Source organism: Bufo bufo, chromosome 8 (genome assembly GCF_905171765.1).
Source record: "Bufo bufo chromosome 8, aBufBuf1.1, whole genome shotgun sequence".
NCBI lineage: Eukaryota > Metazoa > Chordata > Amphibia > Anura > Bufonidae > Bufo > Bufo bufo.
Window position 1 is genome coordinate 30,911,998 of NC_053396.1, and position 11,869 is coordinate 30,923,866.

An 11,869-nucleotide genomic window follows, 5' to 3' on the forward strand; every position below is an offset into this window, starting at 1 on the left:
GGTTAGCGACTTCCTCTGTGTACTCACAAATAGATTTTTGAGTGTTTTCCAAAGTGTCCACTCTTGGCCCAATTTGCCACATATCTTGTTTAATGTCACTTTGGCTAGGGGTTCTAAGGCTTTGGTCAGAGCTTTTTGCAAAAAGGCACGAGAAATAGGCAAGGCAAGTTGGCGCTGTACTTTCTGGGAGCATGACATTTTGGGAGCGGAGGTAGGTGCCACTCCTGGATTTTTTTTCATGAACTTCTTGATGTCTCCTTTAACAGGGGTGGATCTTTGGGGTTGACCACCCTCTCTAATCACATCTTTTCGGTACTTGACCATCTTGTCAATTAGTGTTGGTGGTTGATAGCTAGTTGGTTTGGGGTAAAAAGCTAAGGTCACATGGGTATTTACACCATAATGAATACAAAAATATCAGATTAGTAAGGTTTGTAAAGTAAAATGAGATAGATGACCACTGGATGGCAGTGTGGATTTATAGCCAGAGGGAGATGGTGTTTTGTGAAGACCTCTAGCAATGCTTGGGATCCAAGAGGCTCCACTAGGTAAAACTTCAATATGGATTTTGCAGGCTTCAATTGGCAGACATGGGGCCAGATTTATCATGACTCTGACAGCTCACTCCACTTTCACATATGACTAAAGTCAGTTTTAGCCAAGTCAGATTTATGATCGGCCCTTTAAGACTGTAATAAATGTGGTTTGACGGTAGCAGTTTATCCGTCAGTAAGCAGCTTTACAAAAGTCGCACATCTTTACGAAAAAGTCGCACGTTTTTATGAAAAAGTCGCATGTTCTATTAAAAAGTCTCATAAGATAAGCATGGTCCTCACTGGAGTGAAATTGGGACTTTTTTGCGACTTTTTTGCGACTTTTTTAAATAGTCCCAATAGTAAATCTGTCTAGAGATTCATTTACATAAGAAAACACGCCCACTTTCAGAAAACTGGCGAGCATAGTGCAGAGCAGAAAAAAGTCGCAAATTTGTGCGCAGTTTTAGCGTTTGGGACTTTTTTGGGACTTTTTCACTCCATTATTCTGACCTGAGCTAATGATAAATCTGGCCCATGGAGTTTAGGTACCATGTAAAAAAAAGAAACTAACCAGGATTCCCTTAGGCTCAGTTCACACCTGAGCGTTCTGAAACGAGCGCTCTGTATGCGCGATTGTACGGGCGTTTACAAGCGCGCATACAGAGACAAGTGTGCACACAGTGTCGCGCGTTCCCGAAAGTCTATGTACGGGAACGCGCGACAAGCGCCCAAAAAAACGCTACCGAACTTGTGTGAGCGTCGGGCGTTTTACAGCGCGATCGTACGCGCTGTAAAACGCCCAGGTGAGAACCATTCCCATAGGGAAGCATTGGTTTCTCCTTGTTGAGCGTTTTACAGCGCGTAGGAACGCGCTGTAAAACGCTCAGGTGTGAATTGAGCCTAAGTAACGGCCAGTGAAGAGGGAGAAGCCCAGCGCTAAATCCCTGTGCACCCGGCGGACGCGGGAAATGTGGCGTACGGAAGATTGGACCTACTCCGGCATCGCTCGCAGGGGCCCAAGTCCTTCTGATCAAGGCCCAGTCAGCAGATGGTTTAAAGCCGGTAGCTGCACCTAGCCCGGCTCCCTGCAGCCCAAAGCGGGTGATAAACTCCATCTAAGGCTAAATACTTCAAAAGGGTGAGTAGGACTGTCACCCTGCTGGGTCTCAAATATTGTGGCTGTCACCTGCTGGGGTTTCTTTTCAATCGATAGGGTGGGTGAAAGGCGGGGGGGGAGTGCTGGAGTCTCCTTGTAGCTGAATGCGCACTGGCGCTAGATGACACTCATTCCCCAACACCTAGGAACCCCCACATCAACTGGAAGCACATATTTTCCAGCCGAGGTACAGGATCAGTGTATGAATGCACTGGAGGCGGGCCTCGGCTGGGCAGTAGATCAGGGGGTAGGCCGCTAGGCGCTTGTAGAAAATAGTGCTACTCTGTGTCTGGACGGCTCCGACGGGGTCCCCTCTCTCTTGCTGCTCACCTCCGGGTTCTGTGGGTATCGAGTCTGGAGAGAACCTCCTCCTCAAGATTTTAGAGGCTTCAGGGAAGCCTAGGCAGCAGGTTCCATCTCCACGATGGCGGGTAGGAGCAGGCCTCAGATTGCTGGCCCTTGGTCCCGGTTCGCAGAAGGCAGGGTAGGAGCAGTGAAAGAGGGTGCCCAAGTGTGGAGGAGAGGGCCCCAGGCCAGATCTTGGTGCTGGTGAGAGGGATTGCGGGGTTAAAAGGTGGATTGTGGTCCTTCACTCCCGGAGCTGACAAACCATGCGTCCGCCGCTCGGCTAGGCCACGGCCCCGAGTTGATGGAAAATGGACGGCTGGTCATTGAGTAATTTGAAACAGAGTTCTCTGCAAAATAAATAAACATCTTTGATAAAGTCAAATTTATCCAAGGTATTCATGGGCGAGAATGATAAGTCCATTTCCAATACTGATTTTTCAACCTGTGAGAGTGGGTGTGATCTTCAAAGAATCTCCCTTGATTTCCACATCACCTTCTTGCATACTTAATGTTGTTGGAACCGTTTCTTGTGAAATGGAGGGTAATAGTTGTTCCCAATGGCCCGGTGCCCTTTTTTGGGGATTTACGTAGTCCTCCCCTAACCCGCCATCGTCGCTTTTTTCTTCTTTTTTTCTGGTTTCTCAGTTTTTCCCTGTCTTTTCTTCTTTCGTTGTCTGTTCCTGGTGTCCCAGGTATCTTTGCGCTGCGCTTTTTCATAATTTCATATTGTTTGATATCTGGTAATCTCAATATTATAGTATGCAAATTTCTTAATCATGTTGTATTTTCTAATTTTGGATCTATTTCCCTAATTCAGTATTATTTCCACATGGGTAAATATAATTTTTGTTTGTAATTGCATAAATATTTTTGTTAGCATTATTTATCAATCCTCATTATGAATTCACAATTTTTATCTATTTAATTTTTAATCGTGTTTTGGGCTAACATATACCGTATTTTTCGCCCCATAAGACAAATTCCCCCCCCCCCCAAAGTGGGGGGAAAATGCCCCTGTGTCTTATGGAGCGAATGTTGCCATTTTTACTCTGCTAACACTGATACATCGCCGGTCGCGATGCTGCAGAGCGCGGCCTGCGATATATCAGTGCGGAGAGAGGAGGGTCTGGAGGCCGGCAACTGCTGTAGGAATCGCTGCGGGGCCCGGTGCAGTCACTGTACTCTATAACCCCGGGCCCCGCTCACAGCAGTATTCATATGTAAAGTGTGGGTATGGGAGCTTTGTTAAAGTATTACAATCCTCTGCAGCAGTATCGCAATCCTCTGTAGTACTCACTATGAAACTACCGTAGCAGGCAGGCTGGCTGGTCACTCACTTCGTCACGCGCATGCTCCTCTCACTTTATTAATGAAGCAGGCAGGGCATGCGCGTGACGAAGTGAGTGACGTTACGCTACCGGCCAGCCTGCTACGGTAGTTTCATAGTGAGTACTGCAGAGGATTGCGATACTGCTGCAGAGGATTGTAATACTTTAACAAAGCTCCCATACCCACACTTTACATATGAATACTGCTGTGAGCGGGGCACGGGGTAATAGAGTACAGTGACTGCACCGGGCCCCGCAGCGATTCCTACAGCAGTTGATGGCCTCCACCCCCTGTATTGGGGGTCACTATTTACACAGGGACACTGTTATGGGGGGGGGGGGGGGGATCTGTGGATGACACATATATAGCCCCCCCCCATAGCAGTGTCATCCACAGATCCCCCCATAGCAGTGTCATCCACAGATCCCCCCATAGCAGTGTCATCCACAGATCTCCCATAACAGTGCCATCCACAGATCCCCCCCATAAAAGTGTCATCCACAGATCCCCCCCATAACAGTGTCATCCACAGATCCCCCATAACAGTGCCATCCACAGATCCCCCCCATAACAGTGCATCATCCACAGACCACCATTAGTTCAAAACCCTTAAAATATTTTTTTTCTTATTTTCCTCCTCAAAAACCTAGGTGCATCTTATGGGCAGGTGTGTCTTATAGGGCGAAAAATACTATATATATATTTTCATTGATTGCTAATAATGTCCTATTTATATGTGTTTTCACCATGATCGATTATCTTATGTATATTTGCAATATTAATTTTGGACACTGGTACGTAACACTTTTTTTTTTATTGAGCTTATTTATTTTATTTCGTTCTATCTAGTTTGTGCACTCTATAACTGGCACGCATGATACTTTCTCTTATGGCCAATTGACTTCCTTCCATTTGGAACGCAAATGCGTTCCATGCTTGAAATAAGTATTTCTTGCACGCGGCCATTTTAGGTCACTTCCGGTTTTCGTCCATTTTGCGCAGGCGGGGTCTGTAACCTGGGACGCCAGGAACACACGTACTATGTCTCTATCAAATAAGCCGATACAGGTGATTGTATTTTATATGCGTTAGGCCCCTTTCACACGAGCGAGTTTTCCGTATGGGTGCAGTGCGTGACGTGAACACATAGCACCTGCACTGAATCCTGACCCATTCATGTCAATGGGTCTGTGTACATGAGCGTTGTTTTTCACACATCAGTTCTGCGTTGCGTGAAAACCGCAGCAGGTTCTATATTCTGTGTTTTTCACGCAGCCCTGGCCCCATAGAAGTGAATGGTGCTGCATGAAAAACACATTGCATCCGGAAGCAAGTGCGGACGCAATGCATTTTTCACTGATGGTTGCTAAGAGATGTTGTTTACAAACATTCAGTTTTTTTTTATCACGCGCGTGAAAAACGCAACAAAACGCATTGCACCCGCGCGGAAAAAACTGAACGCAAATCGCAGACAAAACTGACTGAACTTGCAAAATGGTGCGAGTTTCGCTGAACGCATCCTACAAGCATCCGGACCAAATCCGTATCGTTCGTGTGAAAGGGGCCTTAATATCTTAATAATTATCTGGGTATTTATAGGGCAATCGTACATGAAGGCTTTTACCCCTGAGGAAGCTGGGTTCACCCGGCGATACGCGTGGGGCGTTCTCTTTGACATAGGCCACATACGTGTCTGGGATTAGTATTTTTGCACTTCATCTTCTTCAGGTATTGCTCCATATTTTTTGATGCCACATTATTATTATTATATTATTTATTTTCTTCTTTTGGTATTGGATTTGATTTTGTGTTACCCCGGACTGCACATGTTTGGTCCCTATTTGTGGGCTTGTTGTCGGTGCCTGGTTTTACCCATACCAGCACATCTGTCATTGTACACAATTTTTAAAGTACTCTGTATGTTTGTCTTGTCCAATAAAATTGCTTTATGGATTTTATAATGACTGGATGTGCATTTTTTTGGGGTTTTCTAAGCCCACTGGCTTTTTGGTTGTGAAATGTGGTGTCACACTCCAATCAGCTTATCAACACAATACCTCCAAAGGTTTCCCCAAACCTTTAAAGGGGTTTTCCCATCTCAGACAATGGGGGCATATCGCTAGGATATGCCCCCATTGTCTGATAGGTGCAGGTCCCACCGCTGGGACCCGCACCTACAATGAGAGCGGAGCTGGGAAATAAACGGAGGGCGCACTGCGCATGCACAGCCGCCATCCATTAATTTCAATGGGGCCGCCGAAAATAGCCGAGTACCTTATGTTGTTTTTGCGGACCCTTTTAAGTTAATGGTTCCGCATACGGTCTGCAAAAAAAAGACGGAACAGAAGCAGAAAGAAAATACATTCGTGTGCATGAGCCCTCAGTGATAGTTTGGGGAGCAGTCAACGGCTGGTGTTGGTCCACTGTGTTATATCAAGTTCAGAGTCCGTCAACCTCTTGCTCCCCAATGTAGAAAAGCTTTATGGAGTTGCCGATATCTTTTTCCCAGCAAGACTTGGCACCTGCCCACACTGCCAAAAGTACCAATACCTGGTTTATCAACCATGGTACCACTATGCTTTATTGGCCCGCAAACGTACCCAACCTAAACCCCATAGATAATCTATGGGGTATTGTCAAGAAGACACCAGACCAAACAATCCAGATGGGCTTTCATAACACCTGAGCCTGCCATGCACCTGTAAAAACGCATGGGCAGCAAAGGATTTTTCTTCATGCAGCGGCTAACAGGTCAACACAGAACCCAGCTGCCACGATAACCACAAACGCATTGTACCGACGGGATGTTACTACTGACCACAGCACCTAAGGCAGTGATGGCTAACCTCCAGCTGTGGTGAAACTACAACTCTCAGCATGCTCCCAGCATGTATGGCGTTTTGAGAACAGCCAAACAAGTATGCATCTTGGGAGTTGTAGTTTTACCACAGCTGGAGTACAGGAGGTAAAGCCATCACAGACCTAAATGGTGAAGATTGCTGATAGTTACCTACAGTCCTAGCAGGCACCCACTGCTACTGGCACAGTCTGTGCCCACCCACTCAATTTACAGGGTTATGCTGGAATTATTCATGGTCAGATCTTACGGGTTGATTGCAGCTTGTGTTGTTCCTCTGGATATCTTCAATTTGATCTCAGATTTTTATTTTTTAACCCTTGGTAGCGTAAGGGGATGGAGTTCCAATACAGCGTGTGCGGTGGGAAACCCACACAAAGAGATACTGATAGGAAACTTACATTGTGAGCCCCAGCAGGGACAGCTTGGTGCCAATGTCTAGAAAGCGCTACGGATTAGGTCAGCGCTATATAAGAGTAAAATAAATTCAGAACTTCCCTTCAATAGTTATGGGGATGTGGTACAGTTAGAGTAACCTACCATGGGATAAACCGGTCACAGCTCTGGTGCTTGTACAGGTTAAGTACACCTGGACGTGCTGCACTGTTGAGAACTACATTAGATTCTGCAATGCAGCAAACACCAGTGTGCAGGCACATAAGACACGCCGATTACTGCGCTCCTGCAGCAGATTAGATGCCGTTTTTCTGCAGGGTGAAATCTGCAGATCAAATCTGCAGCATGTCAATTATGATTGTGGTTTTAAAATCAGCAACGCAGATCAATTTCCACACGGAAATCATGAGTAAAGTGGACGCGAGATTTGTTTAATCTCACTTTGCTGGTGTTATTCTGCATTGGATCCACGCATATTACACTAAGGGGGCAGGTGGGCTTAAAGAGTTAATGACTGCATCATTTGCCGCTTGTTCCAATTGTAAAACTGAGGCAGCACGAGCAGTCACCAAAAATGAAGGACGAACAGATGCACTTGTATGTGCGATTGGCTGCAGAGATTGCGGTGACTAGTCCCCACATCTGATGGGTTTTTATGCACATGCTGCAGGACCAACCTCATTACAATGTAGGGAATGGGTTTACAGCGACAGAAGAATGGGCACCAAATCTGCCCTTAACACATAATGGCTCGAATAACAAAAAGTGACTAGAGATGAGCAGCACAGGAGTCCTAGAACTAGATCCGCACATTTCCATTTAAAAGGCTTGGCGCATGTGTCACAAATCTAGTCATTGGATCTGTTCACAGCCTCCGAAATGTCTGATGGAAAAATGATGTTCTGAAACCCAAGACATTCAAGTCCCAGCACTGCAGACCGCTGCGCAAGCGCTGGAGCTAGTGGGGGCCAAAAAGGAGATTTTTGTGAAATTCACCTGTAAAATCTTTTTCTCGTCTTTTCCATTGGGGGACACAGACCATGGGTATAGCTTAGAGGTATTAGTAGGAGGGACACTATGCAAATGAAAGAGCTCCTCCTCCTCGGGCTATACCCCCCCGACTCCACCAGGAGGAACTCAGGCGTTGCACAAGCAGTAGGAGAAGGAGCAAGAAAAAAATTATGGAAACCATCGGACCAAGCCATAAGGTCCAACCATAAACAGAAACTGAATTGAAGACCCCTCCTGCAACAGACAGAATGGGTGGGAGCTGTGTCCCCCAATGGAAAAGACGAGAAAAAGATTTTACAGGTGAGTTTTACAAAAATCTCCTTTTCTCGTACTTTCCATTGGGGGACACAGACCATGGGACGTCCTAAAGCAGTCCATGGGGTGGGAAAAAAATCTCAGCACCGCCAGGAGGAACGTCCAACGGTCAAACAGGAACCACAGCCTGTAAAACCCTGCGGCCAAAGACTGCATCAGCCGAAGCCAGTGAATGCAACTGATAAAAATTTGTAAAGGTATGTAAGGACGACCAGGTGGCCGCCTTACACAGCTGAGACGCAGAGGCTCGATTGCGTCTTGCCCAGGAAGCCCCCACCGCCTTAGTGGAGTGAGCGGTAATCCTAGTCGGGGGAACTCTACCACAAGCGCGATAAGCCGCTGAAATAGCCGAGCAGATCCAGAGCGCCATGAATGGCGGACGGAAGCAGTAGCCGCGAGATACACCTTCAGGGCCCGTACGACATCCAGGGAATGCAGAGTGCGTTCCTTGGGGTTAGGGCTCTTTCACACTTGCGTTCTTTTTTTCCGGCATAGAGTTCCGTCGTCGGGGCTCTATGCCGGATGAATCCTGATCAGTTTTATCCTAATGCATTCTGAATGGAGAGAAATCCGTTCAGGATGCATCAGGATGTCTTCAGTTCCGGACCAGAACGTTTTTTGGCCGGAGAAAATACCGCAGCATGCTGCGCTTTTTGCTCCGGCCAAAAATCCTGAACACTTGCCGCAAGGCCGGATCCGGAATTAATGCCCATTGAAAGGCATTTATCCGGATCCGGCCTTAAGCTAAACGTCGTTTCGGCGCATTGCCGGATCCGACTTTTAGCTTTTTCTGAATGGTTACCATGGCTGCCAAGACGCTAAAGTCCTGGCAGCCATGGTAAAGTGTAGTGGGGAGCAGGGGAGAGGGGGAGCAGTATACTTACCGTCCGTGCGGCTCCCGGGGCGCTCCAGAGTGACGTCAGGGCGCCCCACACGCATGGATGACGTCATTCTGGAGCGCCCCGGGAGCGGCACGGACGGTAAGTATACTGCTCCCCCGCTCCCCACTACTACTATGGCAGCCAGGACTTTAATAGCGTCCTGGCTGCCATAGTAACACTGAACGCATTTTGAAGACTGATCCGTCTTCAAATGCTTTCAGTTCACTTGCGTTTTTCCGGATCCAGCGGGCACCTCCGGCAAATGGAGTGCACGACGGATCCGGACAACGCAAGTGTGAAAGAGCCCTTAGCCGGAGAAGGGCAAAAGGAAGACATCCGAGGTGGGATGCTGCCGCTCACGCTGCCTCTACGTAGTCAGGCACCCACTGTGGGGACCACAGAGAGATGGAGTGGTTAGCGCCACAGGATTAAAGGACATGGCTACCTTGGCGACTAAGACCAGTTCAGCGTCCGTGCTGGACATGGCAGATGCCCAAGCGGGGACCGCATGCTCCCAGGGACGGAGGTCTTTGTAAGCCCAGATGGGAATTTTTTATTTTATTTAATTATTTTTTATTTTTTAACATCAGAGGCAAGACATTTACTCTCACAGCTATGAGCTGTAGTACCGCCGTCTCCGCAGAGAGGCAGGATAGCGTCATGCGGAGGGAGGACTGGGCTGAGCAAGAGACGGAGGATATCCTGTCCAGGGGCAGGGCACAAGAGACAGGTGACGGAAAAAAGGTTGAATGGCACACCTGACAGGACCCCGTGGGGCCTGAGAAAAAGCTATGGCAGACTAAGGGGAAGACTTATCCCCACACCTGCTTTAGCTTAGCAGCCAGGTCTGATAAAGCCCATCTGTATCTGTCACTCAAAAGCAAGGCATTTACTCATACAGCAGAAAGCTGTCTTAATGGGCAGCAGAAGACCCCCGGCGGCATTTTCCGCCATTCTCCTGATTTGAGGGGGAGCAGGGGAAGTCGCGCGAGAGTTCGGAACTGCACGGCCGAACACAGCAAGAGGACGCGCCAGAACAGAGGCTCGGCCCCCCGGCCGCGTCATAATGGCGCGAAAAGAAGGCGCGCGCCGTATGAAAATAAAAAAATTAAAAATGGACCCGTCGCTACCAGGGCCCCTTCACATGTATCGGGGGCTAATGTCCCTGGGTGTTAGGAAGGAAAGAGCCAGCGCAGCCGCAGTGAGTACCACCGCCGAACTCTGTGGTGCGTCCCTGCTCAGGAGAAAAAAAGAGCGATACAGGCAGGGATGCAGGTAATACTTATCTGCTCCTGCAGATCTCCCTCGACTCCAGGACCAGCAGGGATGCACCTCTTCAGGCTTCTGACTCCTTGCCCAGGAGTGCAGTGCTCTGGAGGAGGGTGGCAGCAGGTGACCCAGTGGCTGGTGGGAAACCGGAGCTGCAGGTCGAGCCCGGATCCACTTGTCTTCTTTGGTGGGGCAATGGAGGCAGCCAGGCAGCGTCCAAGGACGGCGGCGGGCACTCCACGGGGGACCAGGAAGGCGCCATGCCGACTTGTGTCCCCATCTAGAAAGAAAATAACAAACCGGAGTAGAGATAGTGATCGTGTCAACCTCCTTCACCGGACACTAAGCAAAGACTGAGTTCCTCCTGGTGGAGTCGGGGGGTATAGCCTGAGGAGGAGGAGCTCTTTCATTTGCATAGTGTCCCTCCTACTAATACCTCTAAGCTATACCCATGGTCTGTGTCCCCCAATGGAAAAAAGTACGAGAAAAGGAGGTTAAAGAGATTCTAATATTGATGACATATGCTCAGGCAGAGGCCCCAAATCCAGGACCATGTTGCTCAGCTGTTTGGTGCTTTGTGGCCTCCTCAGCGACGTCACGGTCATTGGTCATGTGGCCTAGGCGCAGTCCAGTCCCATTTATGTGAATAGGGCTCAACTGCAATACGGACCGCCCGCCCGCTATTCAGTGCATGGCACCGAGATGGTTGTGGCGCACACAGTAGTGCAGCAGCCTCCTCAAACGGCTGATCACTCTGGGGCCAACACAAAACATGCAATTTGGAAAATATTACCCGACTTGAAGTCTGAAAACTAGAGAAGTGAAAAGAGCCATAATGATGTTCAACCAAAAGCCGCCCAAACACATGAAGTTGATGGAATTAGCAGGGGGAGCCAAGGGTTCATGGATGATGGGTCTGGACCAAAACAGATTTGTTTACCTTAAAATGACCCCATAGGTTTGTATAGCATCAAACTGGTGTAAAGTAGAGCTGGCTTAGTTGCCCATAGCAACCAATCAGATTCCTCCTTTCATATTTGACAGTTCCTTTGGAAAATGAAAGCTGGAATCTGATCGGTTGCTATGGGTAACTAGGCCAGTTCTACTTTACACCAGTTTGATAAATGACCCCATAGGTTTGTATAGTAAGGTAAACAAATCAATCGTTTTGGTCCAGACTCATCCATCCATGACTTCATTGATACCATTCTGGGTTGTGTATGACTGATCACTTTTTGTAGAAAATGGAGACCAAAAACAGCAAATCGGCCATTTTGACGATTTTTTTTCCGTTTCACTGTTTGCCGTATGGGGAAGATATTTTTATACTATGGGTGTTTTCACACATAGCAATACCCATGATATGTATTTTTTTTATTTTGGGGAAGGGGGGGGGGGGGGGTATTTTTTATTTTTTTTTACACTTTTCCCATAGGGGACTATAACATGCAAATCATTAGATTGCTAGTCTTATAGACCCCCATGTGATTGGAGTCTGAGAAATTTGCTAGTTTCCTATGGAGCTTTATTACAGGCAAGGGCTCCATAGGAAATACTATGCAGCAGCCTCCTGCCATTCATAAAGACGGGGCTGCTGCACACACGATCCGGCTCCTCCGATCACCGCACGGGGAAGCCAGAGCATTACCGGAAGTGCATGCTTCCGGTGTTACACGTGGTCAGGATTGCCCACGGCGTCTGAGGGGTTAGATGTCCGTGACATTAGCCGCGTATGTCTGCTATAAGAAACAGCAGGCCACCCGTGTCTATG